Raw genomic sequence first — 23,524 nt, 5'->3', positions numbered from 1 at the left:
AAAGTATATGATTAATGAAGAAAACTTTCCTAGCAAGTATGTAACTCTTCTGGGGTGCACAAGGTTGTGACACCCTACTCTTCTTTCCAAAATAAGAAGCAAGGGAGGAGAAGGAGGATGCGTAGGGGGAGGAAGGGGAAGAGGGAGGGAGAAGCAAAGGCTAACAACTACAGAACTGAATAAAAAGTTCCTGAAAGATTATATTTATATATAATAAAAATAATTTAAAAAAGAATGAACAACTCTTAAGAGCTGAATGTGCAACACAAATCTACCTTATATAGCAAAACATGCCTATAAACAGAGTTTGTGTTAAGATTATACCATGTATTTGGTTTTTATATAATGATCTGCTGCAGCTAAGGAATCAATAGTTTGAAGAGCATCACAGAAATCTTTGCTTGTGAATACCTAGTGTAATGCTAGAGAATTTCAAACATTAAGACAAGACCAGTATAATCAACAGGTCAAGACAGGAGGGACAGATAATACTGCTACATAATATTAGTAGCATAGTATAACATCTATATTAAAGTATAATAATTAATGAATAATAACACTTTATATATTACAGTATTATAGCAGTTATAATTTTCCTGCTCTACTCTGGTGCAGCCTCCCCTTGAACATTGTGTGCACTTTTGGGCACTGCAATATAAGAAAGATATTAAGCTCTTAGAGAGTATCCAAAGGAGGGTAACAAAGTTGGTGAAGGGCCTTGAGGAGAAGCCGTGTGAGGAGCGGCTGAGGTCACTTGGTGTGTTCAGCCTGGAGAAGAGGAGACTGAGGGGAGACCTCATTGCTGTCTACCCCTTGTGAGGGGAAGAGGAGGGGCAGGCACTGATCCCTTCTCTGCAGTGACAGGACCCGAGGAAATGGACTGAAGTTGTACCAGGGAATGTCCAGGTTATATATTAGAAAGAGGTTCTTCCCCCAGAGGGTGGCTGGACACTGGAACAGGCTCCCCAGAGTCACAGCGCCAAGCCTGCCAGAGTTCAAGAAGCATTTGGATGATACTCTCAGGCACATGATGTGACTCTTAGGGATGGTCCTGTGCAGGGCCATGCAGGAGTTGGACTCAATGATCCTTATGGGTCCTTTACAGCTCCATGTATTCTGTGATTCTGCAATAATAAAATATACAAAATAGAAAAAAAAACCTAACAAAAGCAGTCTCTTAAAAGGAAGTTAATAATTCAGATAAACCAGACATCTGAATGCTACCAGCATGTGTGGGAATATTCATTTAAAAAGAAAAAAATTTACAGGGCTTCAACTTAAAGCCATCTAGCTTTTATGCATACTATACCATTTCTTTTTGACTTGGTCAAATATCCAATTCTAGTTATTCAAGTTCACAAAAATTTTCAGAAGGAAACTGATGAATAAACTATAAGTCAGCAATTTAGTAAATGTGTAAGAATAAAACACTGGAAAATTAAAATACAGTTTTGTGCAAATTGACCTCTCTGAAACCGTATTAAAAAAAAAAATTAAAAGTACACCATTAAGTTAACTAATTTCAGGTTTGATAAAATTAATATCTTAAAATGAAGAACTCAGATTGTATTGGGTGCATCAATCATTGAAAAAACAGAATCAGAATTCTGCTTTCTTCATACAGAAAAGTCGAGTCCAGTTTCTTAAGATGTTCTGCAATGTGTTTCAGATCACAAAAAATTCCTTTATTTATGTATGGAAGTGCTGAATACAGAAATATCTAGTGGGGTTTTACTAGGGTCATTGCTGCTAAGACTTCTGTTGGGTTTTAATTTTTACAAACAACGTAGGTTGTTAAATTTGCTGAAAATATAAAATTTGGAAGAAAACTGCATCCTTAGCAAGTGATAAGTCAAGTTTAAATGCATTCTGATTTTCTCTGTATCTCAGTTGAAAAGCAGAAACTGAAATTTAATGTTGACAAATGTAAAGCAATAAAAGCTGAATATAAAACTAATAAACATGAACATTTTACGAATAGATATGTACCAAAACAAGAAAGTTGACCCCCTCTCAAAAAAAAAAAAAAAGATGGTGAATTAATATTCCTTTTCATATATCAAAGCAAGATAAGGAAGCAATTTAGAATCCTTTAGAATTGCAGGTTGCAAACGTGTCATGTTGCACATTCATCTGGCAAGCTCTTGGAATATTCTGTGAACTTTTCATCATAACATTAAAAATAATACATTTTTCACACTTAATCATTACAGAAAAAAGTAAAACTAGTCTAATTTTATAGGTGAGAGTTTGAAATAAATCTGAAAAATAAACATATTAAAATCCCTAAAGTTTTTTAAAAGGTTAAGGAAGTGATTTAGCACATTATACTGATTAATCAAACAGACTAACTTCAGAAATATTATTGAGGAGCAGAGGGAAGTACTTTGAATAAGACTTTAATCATGGAAGTACTGAATGGTTTGGGTTGGAAACGACCCTAAAGTCCCAACCTCCCTGCCATGGACAGGGACATCTTGCACTAAATCAGGTTTCTCAGAGCCCAATCCAAAGAGTCCTTGAACACTTCCAGGGATAGGGCATCCACAGCTTCTCTGGTTAATCTGTTGCAGTGCCTCACCACCATCACAGTGAAGAATTTCTTCCTAATATCTAATCTAAACCTGCCCTCTTTCAGTTTGAAGCCATTGCCACTTGTACTATCATGACTGCTATTTTGTGAAAAGTCCCTCTCCAGCTTTCTTGTAAGCCCCCTTTAGGTACTGGATGGCTGCTGTAAGGTGTCCCTGGAGCTTTCTCTTCTCCAGTGTGAACAACCCCAACTCTCACCCTGTTTTCATAGGAAAGGTGCACCTTTAAATAATGAGCATAAACTCTGAAGGACTGGAAAACAAAAATCATATTCCTGGCCTATTCATCTCTTCCTTTTGCCAAGAGGGGGGCTGGGAAAATCTCATATATAGACTAACCTCTTGCTTGTTACCTTTCTTATCAAAGAATAAACTTTGTATGGAGATTACCTGATCTATTGCTTTGTTTTCAGTATGTTTTTTCTCATTCATGTTAGGCAGGAACAGATAAAAACTGGAACAAATGGTGATATCAGATATTAATAACAGTCATCATCATCGAGAAGTATCTTTCTGTTGCCCATTAGAAACTTCCAGAATTTCAGGCACTGGACTGCACCTTCAACAGATGCATCTGGGTTTGCTTACAAAATCACATATCCCTGGTTTAGACAGTTTGCTTAACCTAACAGTCTACTTTTTTTTGAAACATCTATTTGGGGATTTAAACTAATAATCACAGAAAACAAGAGATTTAACATGTTCTGGACATGCAACATTTTTAGGTCTTTCTCTTTCGCTTCTGTACTCTTAAAGATTTGTAGCAAGTTTGTTGTCATACACATTATAGAATGCTCTGGCGGTGGCAGTAATCTCATTCTTCTGCACCAGGGGAAAAAACACATACATAACAATGCAGATGAGAAAAATATTTACATAATAAAATATGTATTTCTGTCTTTTTCTTCGTAAGACAACAGCAAGAAACCAACGTGAGTACATGATTATGTATCTGAAAGTGTTTATCACTATATGCAGATGGGGTCAGTGGTACCCCACTTACATATACGTGCACAACTGCTCTTCCGCACACACACAGACGCACAATTTCAGGAACGTTCCTGTGTTAAACTAACCTCTCTTCTGCACATATATTATTCTGTTGAACCATGCTTCTTTGGAAGATATGTCAACAGGGACTTCATTTCAACTTTCTTTTTCCCATTAAATTTGTGACATTTTAGAATCAAGATAAATGTAAAGAATTAATTATTATGAAATATGTCCTGCTAAAAGTAAACCACTGACACTTGAAACCACTGGCTCTAATACTCATCAGTCTTCCATTCTATTCCAGTTCCACTCACATTTGCATTGTAATAGCTTCATAAGAAATGTTTACCTCCAACACAACAAGTTGCTGAAAATCTACAGCGAACATAATTTCATATTCTACACTAGTAAGACAAAAAGAAAACTGTTACTTCACACTGCGGATATGTTTGCTTGCCTTTTTTTCCCCTTTTTAAACTTATTTTACCCATTTCCATTCTGCTAGCAAACATGTTCCTGATACTTTTTCTAAATGTCTCCATACACATGAACAAAGACAAAAATAATTCATATACATTCTGAAAAAAAGCCATGACCATCATATGTAACAAATTTACATTTATTTCTTCATTTCAGAAAACCAACACTCTAAGTGAAGGTGACAAAGCATTCAGTTTATTACATATGACGGGATTATCTTGGATGAAAGAAGTAACATATTAGGAACCCTAAAATTGCAACTCTTTTATTCTCAGCACTTTGACCAGGAATCAATACTGTAGTTCAGGGTCATAAAGTCAAAAGTGATCTCAGATGTCATTTTCAGCCGAACGTAAGTGCATTTAAGATCATTATATTTTGGCTCCTATTTTAGCAGTTAATCCCCACTCCTGAATACCAATCATTCTTAAAACAAACCAAAACAAAGGAAAAAAGAAAAACAAGCAAACAAAATTTTTTCCAGTTGAATTTGCGTCAATTCCTTTCCACAATCAAAACAAACAAACAAACAAATCTCAACAAAAACCAACAAACTAAAGCCTACAACCACTTTCTTCTTTTACAAACAGGTGACTTGTATCAGTAATCCTGTGCATTGTATTACTTCATCTTCACCTTTTCTGTTTGACTGCATAAGCATCTTCGAATATAAGTAAGCCATAAAAGAGACTTGCATACAGAATTCTGCCACTGCAGTCATTATTTAAGAGACCTTCTTGCCACTTAAAAGTATTTATTTGGAGGATGACATAACACAGTATTAGTTATTTGAGACAGGAAAATTCTTTCCAATTTGAGAAAGCTTTTAAATTGACAAATGTTTATTACAAATGGCTGTTTTGCTTAAGCCATTTGATATCTGATTTAAGTTCCGTGATACTAGCAAAAATTGAAAGAATGCCTTACAATTTTCTGATCTTGGCCTATTTAACTGAAAAATCACTGAACGGAAGACATCATAGCACCACAAGGTCACATCATTGCCAGTTACTTATACAACGAGGTATCAGAAATGCTCCACCAAGTCAAAAGTCTTGGAACATAACAATATGCCAGGGATACAAGTGTGATGTCTCAATACTGAAAGATAAAGTTTATTTTGAAGAAAAATTTCCATGTCACTGAATCAAAAGAAATAAGCTGTATGCTTACTTTATCATTTGCACTTCAAAGATGTAAACACACAAAGATTTTACTTCTATGTTGTCAGGGAAAAGAAAAAACATTGTACAGCTTCCTCTTTCAGTGTCTCAGCACAGCTTGGCTAAATTACTTAAATAATACTAGTTTTCATAATTTATAATTCAAACCATATGTCAACCACAATAGGAAGAAAAATTCCATTTTAATCATGTTTTTCAGTTCTCATATTTTTTCAAAAGTTATCTTTGCAAAACAGCATTGGACCTTCTGCTTAAACTGATATCTTCATTAACACCTGAATTCCTTTATATAAATTAACTGAACTCTAAACTATGGGCCAAGGAAACTACTAACTATAAATTAATTCGTAAGACTTTAATACTTCTAATAGGTGAGTGATCTTTTAAAGTTCACCAATCATTTTAACAGCACAAGTTAAAAATACGTAATATCTATGCAAATTAAAAAAAACTCCAAAGAGAGAGATATAATGGAGAAAAACAACAACAAGAAGAAAGGTAATCATCAATGTATTCAGAAAAAGCTTGGAACCAGAACCTCGGTGTTTTATTAGAAAGGTGTCAAGTAATTTGTAGGTTCCATGGTTATAATATACAATCCAGGACACAAAAGCACAAAAGGTTCTTTTTAGAGTCTTACTACAAAAGTGAGATGTTTCTAGAGTAATCAGCCTCACTTCTATGTGTTTACAATATGCTTTGGTGTTCCTTGGGAATGACTAGCAACCTCTTAGGAGAATCTGCATTCTAAGCTGAATTGCAAACCAACTGAATTGTGGTTGGTTTTCATGACACTGGCTCATGACCATGTAACAAGAATTCACTCATAAACAAAGAGTAAACATTTCCATTACAATAGGTGGTATTTAACATCCTATCTATTTTAACAGGGGGGAAAAAAAAGAGAAAAAAATCAATGTTATTTCTCAGTCTCCCTAATCATCATTCCAGCACATTTCCAAGAGTCTAATTATAATGCAGAATCATTGAAGGTTTTTCATCAGCAGGACCTGGGGCTTGGTACTCATTTCTGCTGAGTACAAAGCCCAAGGGCTCCTTAGATCATGTTGATTTTATAGTCTCTATATTCGACAAGCAGCCAGCGTGTTTTATGAGGTAGATCCAGGAACTGAAAAAACTGAACTGTCCCTGCCTATCAAGCTACCAGAAAAAAATTTCACTTTTCTCCTCAAGTAAGAGAGAAAGCCTTATTAAGTCAGCTAATTATCACTGAAATTAAGTTTGTAGGAGGAACTGTTGTCCTATTCAAACATCGTTAGAGGTTTTTAGTAGCAATTTTCATAATTAAAGTTATACTCTTTCTATGGCCACTCCAAAACTTAAGCAGATGGGATAGTATATCCAGTGATGGAATCATCATCCCTGGAAACACTCAAAAAAATGTGTGGATAGGGCAATTGAGGACATGATTTAGTAGTGAACATGGTGGTAATGATAGGTGGATATTTCGACTCAGTGATCTTCAAGGTGTTTTCCAACCGTAAAGATTGTAAATGCAGGATACTCTCCAACTCACAGCATTTTAGGCCAATATAGATATCTTCTGACCTTGTTACTGCAACTACTTGACTAATATAACACAATATAACACACTGTGATATTTAATAATGATCTGTGCATTTCTAGTGCACAAATGCTTTAATTACCACTTTTTGAAATCTTTCCAATCCTTACATGGCGGGAGGAAGAGGAGCACACTACGTGTCAGTCTTTCCTCAGAAGCATATATAAAATCATGTTATAGCCTTTTCCAAACAAAAAATAACTGCTGATCATCATGAAAATATACTAGAAAATGAGCAATTAGTACTTAAAATAATATAAATTTACTGGAAAGACTTGAATAGTTTCAGTTTGAAATATGCATCACCGGAATTACGGAGATTTCCTTTGTATTTTCACTAATTCTAACACTAATGATGTTTGCTTTCAAATACTATCATGAAAGTAAATAGCACAGACAATTATATCTCACTTTACAAGAGTTGTTCTAAAGCTGAATTAACATTCCAATCTGATATTCTGGGGAAATTTTCTTTCACCATGAATTTACACACAGTGTGTATTATAATAATTTCCTTTTTTTATTGCAGTTTTGGTAATAAGATTTGCCAGTAGCTACACAGATATACCAAACATACTAATTTGTATTTTTATAATCAATCTAGAGTTTAATATACACATCTGTCACAACTGGGTTTATGTGGTTTTTTTGGGGGTTGGGTTTGTTCGGTTTTTTTTATGTTTTGGGTTTTTTTCTCCTGTAAGAAGGGATAGACACCCATATAACTGTTTAAACACCTTGTTTTGAGATTTTACCATTTCTCACTCCTACGGGGCTACACTGGATAAAACTCAAATTACACTTATATGTCATCTTCTCCTTCTTAGGTATTACAACAGGAATATATTTTACAAGTAAAAAACAAACAAAAAAACAAAACAAAACCCCAACCAACCAACCATCCAACCAAAAAAAGACAAACAAAAAACCCTCAGGCATTTCTGCTTAAGGATATTGAGAGAAAAGTTACTCTCAATGTTAATATGGACTATGAAATAAATAACACCCACACTCTTAATTATTTAAGTAGTTCATTCTTCTTAATGTTCAAGAGAAGAAAACTGAGCTCCCAACTCATTACCAACTTTGATTGAAGGCAAGATAAACAAGCTGAACATGATATCCTTCACAAATTCTTACCAAGATGTTCTTCCCTTTACCTGACTAGTTACAGAAGCTTTAGGCAAATAATCATCATATTTCAAAATTTACACAACAGACTCATTTTTTTACCTAAAAAAGTATTGGATGAGGAGATGAAGATAACGTTGTTATATCCTTAAATGTTCATTCCACAATTCAACATTAATACAACAGGACAATAGACCTCTAAATGTTCTCACATGTTCACCAACACAGATTCTCCCCCTAATTTCTCCCCTCATAGAAAAACCCCAACAAACCAATAAGAAACTGCATTGCATAAGAAATTAAGAAACAGAAATCAAGGTGCAACAAGTAACACAATATTTCCTGCTCAAAGAAACTTGGTAAAATAAGTATAGACTCTCAGATCACTGCCAACATTATTTTTAGCCATTATGACACAACAAATCTTTGGAAATTAGCATATCTGCTGTGTAAGAACTGATTTTAAAAAATACCTTTTTAGTTATTAGTGAGACCTGGCTGTTAAAAATTAGGAGGAAACTTACTACCACAGAAATGTTCTTGCAAACATTCTTCTGTAAGGTAGCCTTCGCATCTTAGTTCCCTCCTAAGAACACTAAAACCACAACTTAATAGCAAAGCAAAAAAAAAAAATAATTACGTTTACTCTGTTCCTATATTTTCTCCTTGCGTACTGAGCAAGAAAATAAAATCTACTTCCTCTGAAATTTAAAATGTGGTCTTGCTCTCAATCATAAGGCATAATCGTAATTATTATTAACATAATTATTAGGCATCCCTTTTATTATCCCCCAAATTCTACCTGGCTTACAACTTTCATATGATTCAAACATAAATGACACCAAAAGATCCTGTACTATTTTTAGAAACACAGAGTGAGGTTAAGTTATGAAAATCTTAACTTGGTATAATATATTTTATTTTTGTTTTGTCTCCCCAAGCTAGTAAAATGTAGACAACCAGTGAAACAGATGTTTGCATAACCAAGAAACCATTCTACAGGCCATATATATTAACAAAATCATATGAAACAATACAGACCGACTTTTCCTTGGGTCCTTTTTCCTGTTCATGAAGCTGCTCTATTCTTTGTGATTATCAGGATAAATTTTCAAAATGGCTTCATCTACTGTTTATGGAAAATGTTGCTGGCTCAGAGACAAGATCCATACTCTTGCCTTTCTAAAGTCTTGATAGATAGGTTACAATCAGAGACCTCCCCTCTAAGAACAGTCTCTCATGCATGCTAGTTGCAATATCCCTTACCAAGCAGAACACTTACAATTCCTTTTTCAACACTCATTTAATGAACATAATATACAAGTGACTTTAGTAAATGCAGATTGATGTATCTTAAACTTTTGTCCAAAGCAAATGATGTCAAAATTTAGATATGAATAGTATTATCACCATAAGATTTATCTTATCAACTCTGCTTATACTCCAAAATCAAAAGCCCTGACCTCAGAAGAAAATACCAGTAATCTTTACTGGTTGCATAATGGTCAAAATGCCAGTAATAGAAAAACAGAAAACACACCACCCCTCGACATGTATAATAATTTATATTATACAGATCCCTAGGTCCATCTTTTCTTTCCAAGAAACAGAAAAAGGTGACCTACCTAAGTAGCAAATAAAGAAATAAAAAAAAGGCAGTGTGATATTACACATTTCATCACATTTGTCTCAGAGGCACCAGCATAGTGTCAGAGCAGGAAAGCACACAATTTGATTCTGTGGATGGAGTATAATTAGTAGCATAAACTTCTGGACTCCATCAGTCTGTATATCATTGACAAAAAGGGGAAAAAATAAAACAAGCAATCAAAAACCAACATATAACCTTGTTTCAGAACATGAAGACAAGAATGATGTCACTTCCAACACACACAGATTCATACAAGTATGATAGGATTTCTAGGATGTCTCCAAAATATAATTAATCTAATTATGCTGATAGCTAAGCACAAGTGTTGATTAACGGAGCTCTCTCCGTTAGCATCAGATATAATCAGCATATCATGAAAAAATCCTTGCCTTTGGGAAAGGCAAGGAGGAAAGGCAAAGTTCTAGATACAACATCAGAATATAGACATGCACAATTCATAATCCTGAATGCAGATGAACATGCAATTGTAAATGTTCTTTTTTTTCTGAAATACCTGTTTGGGACTGGCTAGAGTACATAGTCTAGGGTTGAGCAGATACCCTAGGGCATCTAAAAGGCATACGCCACCTATGTTTAGGCAACTACATGTCATCCCCAGTGGTTAAAGAAAGCATCATCTGACTTGACATTGCACCAGAGACCTGAATAGAAGGACTACTGCTGAGGATTTCTTCCATTCCTGTTACTTATCCATTTTCTACTCTCACTTTCCTTTCCTTCCTCTTTATGTATCTCTAACAATTCCTTTTTTAAAATATATAATGGAACATAAATTGCATTTTTTTTTTACAAACCCTGATATAAGTAACCAAAAAATGCTTAGTTAAATAAATATCATAATTCATGCCTTTTTTAATTTCTTCAGCACTGATGATTAATAAAATTAACAGAACACAAATATTCATGGGCTTTCTTCCCCCTCTTCATTCAGTTCTCAAGACAACCAAGACCTATCAGTGTAGTGGAGGGGTAAAAAAGATGTAATCTTTTAACTGCACTTCAGTGTTGCTCAAAGACACTAACACATCCACTTTGTTAATTCCGTAACTCTAGCAGAATTCTACCAGTTACTTCTTCATCTCTTGCCTAGATTAGGAAACATCTGATATTTACATAAGCTGGAGTGCTCTTTTTCCCATTTTTGTCAGTTCTAGAAAAAACAAAGTAGGTTAAGAACATCATCCTACTTAAAAACAAATTCTTTTCCCAGGAGAAAGGGTCACTATCTTTAGGATCAGTGAGACAGAACAGAAATCCAAATTATGAGACGATTTAGTAATAATCAGACATTTTAACCATGGTCCAGCCTTCTGCAAAGGAAGAGTAGGAAAACAGGGAAGGTGGGGAAGAGAAGGAAAGGCAGGCCCCCATGCTGAGAAGAAAGAATATCATTCTGAGCCAAAAATACATTTGGATACTTTCCAATCTACGATATTATATAGAATATGATAACGACAACACCCAGGGACTTCATTTCCACACCTACAGAAACCTCTGGAAAGCTACAGTTGATGAGGAAAAACAGGTGCTGCAATACAATTTTTACTGTGACAAATACAAAGATCACTTTTCCTTATAAACCTAGAATAAAACCCACTATAGGGAGTTTTCAAATGAAAGATTTTAAAATAGGAGAAATTGTGCATTCTGATAAGGTCAAGGAGCACCACAGCCTGTTCAGAAGTTTCTCAGGAAATTATTCAATTCTAGAATACTTTTTTAATTGCAGATTGTACAGAAGAAAAAACAAACAAACAAACAAACGGAAAAAAAACAAACAAAAAACCACAAAACAAAACCAAAAAACCAACCAACCAACCAAACAAACAAAAACCCAAAAACAAAAACCATACTTCCTGACCACTTTATTCTACCCAATGGCCTCCGGTAGGTAACATTACTTTTGTACTACTTCTCCTCTTTTCTCATACTTCCATTAGAATGAAAAATTTAAAACAAACTGCACAGGAAGCCCATTGCACTTTGTTCTACAAATGCAGACAAAATTATTTTGACCCTGCTTTTGAATTATTTCTTCGTTCTTCCAAATAAGACTGATTGTATGTTGTTGATCCAATTATCACTGAGTAAGTTAATTTTGCAGAAGACTACCATGGATATAGGGAGCATGGCTAACAGTATTTGGTAACCCAGGTTTGGTGACCTACATACTTTCCGGCTGCTCTTGAAGCTGTGCAGTCCAATGTACACTTCCTAGCTGAGGCATCACTAGGAAGTCACTAGGAAAGTCTCCAAGTTCAATAACTGATTGTCACTTCAATGAAGTGGGTTTACATGGAAAAAGAGAAGTCAAATCAACCCATTCCAAAGCCTATGCTCTGCAAAAACTGGCAAATGCATTTATGCAGCTTTTTAAGTCTAGCTGCCCAGCATTCTTGGGGACAAAAAAAAAAAAGAAGAGGAAGATTAGGACAAATTGTGTGAAAAAGCCATTAGTGTATCTTTTATTCATATGGAGAAAGGACAATTTCACAGAATAAATGTGTTTAAAACTGAAGAAATGGCTAAATTATTCAAAGGGGAACACAGGTTATCACTATATTAATGCAACAGTTCTACTTTTTTTCTTATTTTTTGTTAAGTACTCCAGTTGGTATGCTAATGATGCCACTCCAAATCTACTAATGTCAAATTTGAAATTATGAGCTTTGCTGGGAAGACCTCTGTGAAGGAACCAATGATCAATACAACTTTTCATTAGGAATTTTTCTATGAATGGTAGCCACATAAATGATAGTACAAGTTATATGCAATGAATTATTTGAAACTCACTTCTGTTATTTATCTGTACCCACAATTTTCAGAAAATTACAGACATATAAAAAAGTTCACTAAAGATCCTCTCAAAGAGAAATTTTCATATATTCTCAAATACTTTTAGTATAACATACATGGGATATTTCAGTAATAATGATTTAATGTTGATCAAGCTTTTCTCACTGCAGGAATTTTTCAGGTTTCAAGGTTTCATCAGAACAGGTTTCAGGCCTCAATTCTTATGTTACGAACTCTAATATCCTAGCTCTACTGACATTTTGGGAGTTGGTTCTTACTATTATTGTACAAGTATAGTAATATTTTTATGTCATGGTCAAAATTAACAATAATTAACAGCCAAAAAAACACACACTTCCTTCAGGAAAACCTAGATGAAGAAAAGTATCAACTGTAATTTCATGATACTATTATGATTTCTGATAAAGACAAAACTCCTTATGGTTTTCTGTCTCTCTGAAGAAGCCTGAGAATGCCATCTGGCAAAACATAGTTGCAAAAGAAAAGGAAAGCAACTCATGCAGACATGGACAGCTTATGTGGATTCTCTTTGAATCCCTTCCATCGAGAACTGATGTTGCTTTGGACATCGCCAACACAACATCATAGCACATTCCTTTCAATGTAAAAGAAAATCATTCAAGATTGACACAATGCACCACCCTGTAGGATTTTTCTGATTGTTAAATTGATGGGATGGATACATTTATGTCTTTTTACCCTACTGGATGGTAGTTAAGGCATTATTTTGGTTTATCTTTTTGTTACTGCCACTAATTCTGTAGCTATCCAAGTAAGAGTTACATCAGTGCTCTCCCTTACACTTATGCGCAGGTAATGAAAGTATGTTGTGATTCATTAGAACTGTCTTTTAAGGCTAAAATTAAATCCTTCAGTGTAGATTCAAAAATTATACTGTAAGTGTTCTCATTTAACTCCTGTTCAGGGAAAAAAATTTAAAATCCATATACTTTAAAATAATATGCTATGGATATAGTTACCTTGTGGAGAATTAATATTTTAGTAAAGGCTAAGAAAAATACATTTGGCTAAAAGACTGAGAATGAGAATACAGAGTTGAACTACTTCAGATGTTGTTTTATGTAGTACAGGGTCTGGTGAGAGTGTATGCCTTGTACCACAAGGAAGGATACATTTTAAGAGTGTAGGGGTGAGACAAAGAGAGAGAGAATGTGTCAAAGCTGGAGCAAACCTACTTTGCCTGACATACTCCCACATTGACTGTTAAACTGCTATATGAGAGTCTAAAAATCACTTGACTTTTAGACTAGAGTAGATGCAATTGTTCTTATGCAGTTACTTCTCCTGCAGAAACCTTAGGAATTGCTTTTGCCCGAAGACTGGTTGGTGTACACTTCCAACCTGCTGCCACCAGAGGACTTTTTTTCAGGTTGGTCACCTTAAATCAGTCATCATCACAATGCAATTTTTTTGTCACCTATAAGAAGCTCACCAGCTGGGAGGTCTCTTGAGCACTCTGGAAATATGAGTTTACCTTATCCACACAGTTTCTGCAACAACTAGAATAGCTAAATAATTCCACTTCCCATTAAACCATGAGCCCTTCTTCATGTTTACAGACAACCACCCCTGCTAAAAGCATTTTCTTCTCCAGCCACCTTTCCACTGTGAACAAAAAACATATGAATTTACCATTTCACTGCTGAGCAATGTTACACACACTTTGAAAACGAGCTAGGTAATCTAAAATCAAATAAAAAGCAGCAGCTTGGAGAAAGAGTGATTTCTTGAATGCCATTGTGTACAGCTCTTATTTTTTAAATTCAGGAGAAAAGCAGAATGCACCATATGCACCAAAACATCCACTTACCTTTTGAGAAGTCATTCTGAAACACGCCGAAGAATTCAGCTTAAGGACCCTTAAAGCTTTTCACAATAGCTGTAAGATCCCAATAAAGTTGGGTCTGACTGATGCAGAAAACATTTTTCTAGACCCAATGTTTAGATAAAGCAGAAGACCAGGCCTGTAATATGTATTTATTTGTTAATTGGTAAGTATATGAGATCACGTTGCTTACAGCTGGAACAAATCCCCCACAGCGTTCTCAGGAGAATCACTGGACTATTTGGAGCCTTCTTCATAATGCAAACATACACATCAAGAAGAATCTTTCTCCAAATACATCTCTAACATCTTAATTTTACATTTCAACGCAATATAAGTACATAATCTGCAAAGTATAGTAGTATTTTGAAGAACTTTAAAGGCATTTAAAGCATGTCTGTATTCAGCAAAAATTTAAAACATATTAGTGGTTTGAAAAATTTCACAGTATTGCTGGGAGAAATTTTATAAAATTGATTTTATAAACCAGATTCTGCAGTCTATATTCAGTTAAAATCTTTTTCAACTAGATCTTCAGTTTCTGCATTGACAAAAAAATACACTTTTTAGAAGTGGCTACAAAGTTGCCAATACAGAAATACAGAACATAAGGAATGCATTTTCTTGCACAATAGTCTTCACTTAATATAGTATATTTAATAGAACAGAAATGTAAGATAAATAGGACCATTTCTGCAACTATTGAAAACAAATGAAAATAGATGTGTAACTCAACATAATATTGACTATAAAAATAGTAATAAATTCTCTGCAATTTTCCGTTTACTGCTAGCTTTTCTGTTATTGTTTTCTTATTCTGAATCTTACCAAAGAAGTTACTAGAATGGATAAACTGAAAATCAAACAGCATCCAACAGCATTAATAATGCTTAAAAATTTTTCCATTATGCATTCCTCTTGCTTAATCTTGTGTGTCTCTTTGCTTCTCTTAATTTTATTATTAAATACATTTAATTCTTGTTTGAGAATTAATTAATTCATGCCTACTGCTCATTGGAATTTTAAATCCATCTGTTTGCTACTAAACATTTTTCATCACAATCAGATACGTTAAAAAAATTATAGGCCAAATGCACTCCCTGCCAATACTTTCCATCATTATGATTTCACTGTGACACAAAACCCCTTGTTAACTTTGTTGGAGTTTGTTAGAATTGTAGCTGCAAAACTGTAAGGTGGAAAGTCTAAATGAAAAAGTGATAACATAAAAGCTCTTTAAGAAACTTCTAGTACTAATGACCTCATAACATATGTATGGCAAAGAAACATCCCAAAGCACCATTTATACAGATATTCTCCAGCCCAAACGCTTTTGAATCTGAGATCTTTCTATAGCCTTTTGCTTTTTTTTTTCTTTCCCTTTTTTAAAAAATGCCGTGATTTGTTTCCTCCTCCCTAGATAGTTTCCCTAGAATCCTTATGGCTACTAGTGAAGGGGAAAAACCTACTTTCCTTAAGTACAGATTCAAAAATTCAACTCTAAATTACAGATCATCCGCATAAACGTCACTATTAAATTTATATTTGCTGGTTACAAGGTCTTTAAAGTGATAGCAAATCAATAAAGCTTACTCTAATTATGTGGGATTAAGGTACCAATCTGTTTTCACACTAAACAAGCTTTGGACTGATGAAAAGTATCAGTGACCTTTGCCAAAATGCTTAACTCACCTGTTTCCCAATTTAGCCAATGATATCTTAGTTTCTCCAACTAGTTACAGTACTTCAACCCTATAGATTTAGCACCCATACATATGAAAGTTATTAATGCTTTATAAGTTCTTAAAAGAGGACACAGAAAGCAAGCTGATTAAAGCATCGGTGTATTATTTAATATTTATCACATTTCCTCTTTCAAAATAGTTTGCACTATCAAGCAGCATGTTTGTTTGTGTACTGTGAATTTCTTCAGCAATGCCACATTTAACAAAGAACAAAGAAGGAATCCACTGTCGTAATTTTTCCATCAGAGTTTATCATCACAAAGTTTGGTAGTAGCTTGGTATACTAAGTGTTTAATAATGACAATGCGATTTGACTTTATCTACCGAAAACTAACGCAGGTATGTATGATTTTATTAGTAAGAAATCTTAAATAAGCACATTAGAGGAATTAATCTTTCATTCCTTGTAGACTGCTTATATATTTCATCATGCCATTATCTCATCTGAATAACAAGAACAATTGCATAATAAAAAACATTACTGCTGACACATGCAACTTTATTATATCAATTTTATATCTTCACAGTAATAGGTCTTTTTAAGTCCTCTCTTGTTTCTTCTGAATTAGATTGAACTGATTTGACATTTTCCTATATAAACAATTCAAGATTTTACATACATATATAATCAAATACAATATTTATCAAACTTAAGTCATGATTTGACATAGGTCATTTCCCACAGCAGTAATTACAGCAAAAGTGGAGCATGTGTTGAGTCATTTTTTATATAGATACTAAAGTACTGCCAAGACATATCCTAAGACAAAGAATGAAGAGTATGTTCCAAACTAATAAAGCTATTGAGTATGCTGTGATTCAAGCTAAACTAAACAACGTAGTTCCTGTAAGTTTTTTTGTTTTGTTTTGTTTTTTTTTACATAGACACTTTTTTAGGCTTTCAATATTGTAATGCTGCATGCTTGGGACCACCTAGCAGAACTGAAAGCTTAACCTAATAAACTTCTCTGTATGCAATCTCAAAACAGTTCACGTAAATAAGCTGGATATATTATTTTAATGCTTTGCCCACAGGGAATACAACACAGAAATAAGCCATGTCAAATGTGTCCTAGTCACAAAAAAAAAATGGGGGGGAGGAAACAAAAGCTTTATTCTTAAATGAAATGTAAATTCATAGTAATAAAACAATAACAGTAGGATTCCTTACTAAGCCAGCAAATGTATTATCCTTTAATTTCAAGTTCACAAGTTCATTGGGTTTTCTGTCACAAATGTTACTGTCAATTACCCAAAGACTACTGTAATGCAATATGAAAGTCACCCACATTCACTGTCTCTGAACTTGTACCCTATGTTTTGTAATTCTTCCTTGCTCTAAGATTATGAATACCTGAAAGCAACTCTGAATGTCATCCATCTGCTACAACAGATTTAGTCTTTCCTGACTGTATCATATTAATTTCCTAAATAAATTTTGTCTAGTTAGCTTTACTGTTGTGACACAAACTAATTTCCTTACTTCACAAAGGAATGCATTTCATTTGACCCTGATAAACTTTCACTCTTGGTGACATTTATTAGTTGTGATTATTTTTAATTACATCTGAAAATGCAACATGAATTTCACATTGAAAAGTGTATTAAAATATATTTGTAAATGCATGTTTAATGTCTTGTAACAACACAAGTTTATTCTGATTGGGTGAAGAATAAAGACATAATACATAAGAGAATTGATTTGTATAGTTTATTTACAGTACTCAGTATTCTGAATTTTTACTGTAAAATAACCCAAATTTGGTAAGAATTTGTAAAGACATAAGTTCATTTTATTCAAATTCACATCCATACTGTCCCTATAATAACTACAACACATGAAGAATTTAAATCCAAGTCCATTTGGCTGGAATGGAGAAAAAATGCCGAAATGCTATTGATTCCTTCCAGGACATTCAAAACACCTGACTCAACTGTATTTCTACTGACATAACACTAAGGTTTTATTTAGGTATTAGCAAACACGAGCAAATATTTCATTGACATACCTGTCATTCTTATTTCTCTACCTAGGAAACAGTTAACCCTCAACCACTAGTACTAGACGTTTCCTCTATCAGAGAGGCAGCAAATGTCAATAACGAGTCCACCGTCCCAAGAGAAATAACATCTCCAAAAGTTCTCCTTCACAGATGCAGATATATTTAGCGCTGAACAACACCTAACAGCAGACATACCTTTATTTTATCGTTTTACCTTCTGTCAGCTCTACAGCTCAGCCAGCAAAACAGTCTCACTGCTCATGAAACCCTTTTAAATGAGTTTATCTTTTTGTTTCCCCTAGATTTTTCTCACCTATTGAAAACAGCGTGATCAGTACTTTTGAATATGTCCCATAAAAGCACTTAGAAAGCAAAACTGTTGTCTGGAACTGCCATCCTCATTATACATACTTTTATATACATAAAACTTGATGAAAAATTTAGAAACTTCGAAAATGTGAACTAAAAATACTTACAACTGAATGCAGATAAAAATACTCTCAGTATCTGTAACTCAGGCAAATTTCATATTAAACTGAATGCCCCGTCACCAGGCATTACTTTGCAGGTCAGATCATGCTGTAGAACCCTCCTGAGGGAACATCTCTTTGTTTAGATGTTGTCTGTAATCTATCAAATACCTACACTCGAACTAAGGTAGACATTACACAATACTTGCCATACTCAGTTTCTTTAGACAAGTATTCACCTACAATTTTCTTTTCCCATAAGAGACCAGTAAACATTTAATGCATTTTCCCACTGAAAACAGTTCAAGCTAGCATAGCCTCCAAGTTTCTCTTTGATGAGCGCAGTAACCTGAAAACAGAAATACATGCATGCATATATATATATATACACATATATATATGTATATTAAAATGTGTGTCTGTGCATACATATGTGTGTGAACACTAGGAAAAGGTCTGGAGGAGCCTGAGAACATAGGGACAGAAATCAAGCACATTTACTTACTAATGCTGTCCGCTCGGACCTCTTTGGAAACCTGAAGGAGTCTCCGCTTTCCCCTCCTGCCAGTCAGGCGCCGCGTTGTGCCCCTAGTCCACACAGGCCCAGAAGGAACTGCAAAGAGAGAGAAGCACATGCCACATCAGGCAGTTCTGTTTTGATGGGATCCAGCGCCGTTGCCGCTAGCTCCTGGGGGTGTCCCTGCTTTCAGAGCAGACTCCGACAAAGAGTCATTCTTCCAAGGAATTATTTTTTTTTTCGGTCACAGTGATTAAAAAAAAACAAACCCAAACAAAAAAAAAACCACACAAAAAAACATTTTTTAAAAAAAAAGGTAGGAAAAGAAAAAAAAATTAAAAAGAGGCTTCCTGGGGCTCCTGCGCCCTAAAATTTTCGGGGGGGGGGGGGGGGGGGGGGTGACGGGGAAGGGAGAGGTAAGGTACCTGCAACTCTCTCCGATAAGGCCAGCAGAGAGAGAGAGAGAGGGAGGGAGGAAAAGAGCGGCGAGAGGGAGGAGAGAGGGGTGGGGAGGAGGGGTGGGGGGTGTGCGTGTGTGTGTGTGTGTGTGTGTGTGTGTGTGTGTGTGTGTGTGTGTGTGTGTGTGTGTGTGCGCGTGTGCGGGGCGGGGGGCGCTGGAGCGGCTCTCTCCGCGGGTGCGGCGCTGCCGGCTCTCGGTACCGAGCGCTGCCGGCTGCGGGCGGGCGAGCGGCCCGGGGGCACGGCGGGGGCCGGGGCGGGGGTCGCGCTCCCCCCGGGCCCCGCGCAGCCCCTTGCACCGCTCAGCCCGCTCACCTGCATTTCCTTAACGAGCCACTTGATGGCCGGCGGCGGCCCCCGGGCCCCGCCGCAACTTTGCCAGCCGCGGAGCCGCGCCGCCCCCGCGGAGATGGGGATGGGGAGGTGCCGGCCGCGAGGTGCCGCGCCCGTAGCTGCCCGCGGAACTTTGCGCCCGGAGGCGGGTGAGGGGCTGGGGGGTCCGGGAGGGCGCGGCGGGGGCTGCGCCGAGCCCCGCGTGTGGGCGCCGCAGCCGCGCAGCGATCCCGGGGTGCGCTCCGCCACCCGCCTCCCCCGGCGCTGCCTCCTCCCACCGCGCTCCCCGGCGTGTGCCACAGGAGTGAGCTCCTCGCTGTTAATAAGCCCCGTCCTCGTCTTCCTCTCTCCCTGAGAAAACAATTAATAATGCATTAAAATAATGCACCTTTAAAGCCACCGGCTGGCGATAATAAAATAATAATATTACCACTACTTAAGAGAGCGCTGATGTGGATGTGGTGGCGAGGCACGTTTTCCTATCATTCACACCCAAATGTGAGCACACATTCTGCCTCTGGTATTCATAAGTCCCTCTCCCGTACCAGAGCAACTATCATTGTCACCATCAAAGAGAGAGTCTCCAAAGCTGAGTGGAGACATCGAGTCCCCAGGAGTCCCCAGGTGGCTGTTGTGGCTGGGCTGCAAGGAGGGCACCCTTCGCCCTCTTCCGTTCGCCCCAACAAATCTCATCACTTCCCCTCTTTTGCTTATACCGGTGGGTTAAGCATTGCGTTTGGCCCTTTTAGTGTTTTCCCTTCCGTTCCTCCCCTGACGATAGTTTGTGTATTTTAAATAAAGATTTCATTCTGCCAACCCGCAGGAAGCTTTTAACAAGATGCAGCTGAGCGTGTCGATATCTTATATCTTTTTACTGCTGCTCCGACGTGTACATCAACTCCAAACTCCCTTCTTTTCTTCTCTGCCTGATACTGTAGCATCTCAGAGACGGCGGCGGCGGCAGCCGCAGAGCTCTGCTCCCGGGGGGCACTTTTACTTTGCCCTCAAAGTATCTCCCAGCAACGAGACCCGTTGGAGCCCCCTCCTCTCCCCCCCTCCCCGCTTCTTTACAGAAAAATACTGGGGTGATTGCTGTAAGGTTTCCAGTTCCACTGATAACACTACACTGTCTGAGAGCAGACGGGGTGGGGGGATGGGGATTTTCATTCTGTTTAGAATACAGTTTTGTGTTTGCGCTATTTTTAATTAAGATTTTTCCAGAAATAGATCCCATCGAGATTTAATTTACGAAGGTATTTCTAACGCAGGTCAATACTGTCTTCCAAGAGGAACATTCGCAATCATTTGCCTCCCCACAACAGTGCACAAATGCTTTTAACAGACGTTAAGCCGTTTATGCAAGACTAAAAGAAGGGATTTTGTTATTGGGGTATCTTTGTGTTTTATGAAGTTTGGTTTAGGGGTTTTTGTTGTTGTTTTGATTTGGTACGTTTGTTTTAATTTTCATTTCATCTGCATTAAAATAAAACTTTGTTCAGTATGCCCAGTACCTCCTTATTGATTTCTGGGGTTTAAGAGGTGCTTCCTCCCCCCACGGGATGTTTTGAATGAAGGTGATTTCTTTCCATGATACCCGTTTCTAACCCGTAGCTGTGCAGTTCTAGCTTGCTGGTTGCCTGCTACTCCACGGTAGCTGAGCCGTAACCACCTCCTCGTGCTCTGGGACCAGATTAAACCTGAGGAGAGGCACTGAGCGGGCCTAAGTCTCTCCAGAACCTCAGCGCAGTCCGAGCTGCCTCCGGGGAAGGCCGCGAGGTGAAGCATCCCAGCCGGGCCGCGGGGCGGACGCGGAGCCGCCGCGGGGCGGGCGGGGCTCGGCCCGTGGCCACCGCACGGCAGCAGGTCAGGGGACGCAGTCACCCCGCAGCCCGAAAACGGGGCAGAGGGGGATCTTTCTTGTCTTAGAGGTGGCAGAGGGCGCACCGTCCGCCTGCGGGTATGATTTCATCTCCGAAGTTCACCCTCCGCAAACTAGAGCGCTACCCTGAAAAGAGGACAGGAGGTGAAGAGCTCCTGGTACACCTGGTACTGAGCATTGCCGTCTTTTCTTTAAGGTTCACTTCAACTCAGTTTGACCTAGTTTGAAGCACGAAGGTTCAGAGTTTGGGGGGAGGGGTGGGAAGGACAATAGAAGAAGAATAGAAAAATATTTCCCTCCCCGTTTTTCCTTCCCAGTCGTCTTTTACCCTTTGGTAGATCACTTTTGAGTATTGCTTTAAATTATGATTAAATATGACATCACTAGTGTTTTTAAAACTGATTTCATCTATACACTAAAACACTGCTAAATGCAGTAGAAAATTAGCAGAAAATGTGTGTAACATCTTAACATCCCTTATCAAATTGGAATTGTATATCTTTCATTGCTATATTCCTTTCAATCTTCAGTCCTTTCCCTTATTTTTTCCTTTGACTTAGATTTTTCCAGCTTACTATGTCTTATTCCCGTATCTCACTGCAAAATTCTTCCAGGAGTAGTGTATTTCAGGAGTACCAAAGTTTTGTGCAGTATCATATCTTAAAGAGGTCGCTTCATGAGAATTAACTGTGAAGCCCAAATGAACCACCTGTTCTCCATCCTGAGCATTACAATAAGCTTTTTAAAATTTGTGAAGGCTGGGGTGAATCAAACATTAGAAATTGTTGCAAAGTTGGCCACATGAAAGCAACTGGAAAAAAAGTCGTGTGCATACAAAAACACATAGAAACAAACTAGAAATAAAAATAAAAATAAAATGTTACAAATATTAATTTAGAAGTTAATATATATCAGTTAAGAAAATCTCCAAGCCACAGTGTTTGCCAAATCTTTTGACCTCTACCATCTGAAATAACTGAAATTTAACATAGAGCCAGTGCTGCAGCTATAACCAACTAATACAGTAGGAAAGGTGATTTGCATACTTGCTTTTTTTAGAATTTAGTTGTAGTAGTAAATGCGCTGTTTTGTACATCACCAGCACTTCTTTTTGGGCATAATCTATTTCTTTTTTGCAAGCCATGCGTGAAAAGTATGGCTGAGGTTGGACATTTAAAAAAAAAAAAGATAATGAAGTTGGAGGAAAAGAAAATGCAAGCCCAGAAAAACTGCAAACCTGACAGTTTTAAGATGCAAAATATCATCACATTTTTCTTCCACCTTTAGGTCTCTGTGGGCTCACATGCTTCTTTTTTTCAACCAACTTCAGTCCTCAGTTCTCTGCTTTTCGTGGACTAACATCTGTGAAGAAAAGCTGTAGACATTTTGGTAGGTAGCATATGAACACAAAGAAGTTTAATTGTCAGATCCCAAAATAAAAGTTATGAGATAAGAGGAATAGGAAATACACAGGAAAATACATAGCAAGAAATGCTTTGTGAAACTGTTCTTGATCATTTTATTCTGGGACAGAGTCTAGCATCTCTTGCGGGAAACTGAGAAGATGACTCAGCAATTTATAACCACCTGGAAGGCAAAAAGGGCCATTTCTGCCAAGTCCAGGTGCCTGTGAACATCTCTGAAGCTCTGATATCCTCACATGATTAATTTGTCTGACACAGGTTTGTCAATACAAGCTCCTTCCTTATTTGCACTGGTCACAGCTAAATAGTTTATTCTGAGGAAAAAATAAAACATACAAATGAGAACTTACACAGTACTGATGTTAATATACTTTCACAATAATCATGTTTTAGGA

General features: G+C 36.9%; 1 long non-coding RNA gene across 2 annotated transcripts in view; it reads right to left on the bottom strand.

The window, feature by feature from the left end:
- The window catches only part of LOC113960834, a 611,076-nt gene extending 591,518 nt beyond the window's left edge, over positions 1 to 19,558 (bottom strand). For both annotated transcript variants that reach the window (XR_003532117.1, XR_003532118.1), the window contains exons 1-2: positions 19,460 to 19,558; positions 19,023 to 19,130 (exon numbers count right to left, since the gene is read on the bottom strand). This is a non-coding gene — a long non-coding RNA (uncharacterized LOC113960834). The remainder of the gene's footprint in view (positions 1 to 19,022; positions 19,131 to 19,459) is intronic.
- Between the last annotated feature and the right edge of the window lie 3,966 nt (positions 19,559 to 23,524).

This window comes from Neopelma chrysocephalum, unplaced genomic scaffold (assembly GCF_003984885.1).
Source record: "Neopelma chrysocephalum unplaced genomic scaffold, ASM398488v2 Primary Assembly neopelma1_96921, whole genome shotgun sequence".
Taxonomy (NCBI): Eukaryota; Metazoa; Chordata; class Aves; order Passeriformes; family Pipridae; genus Neopelma; species Neopelma chrysocephalum.
The sequence above is the reverse complement of the archived record's forward strand: the minus strand, read 5'-3'. Positions and strand labels throughout refer to the sequence as shown.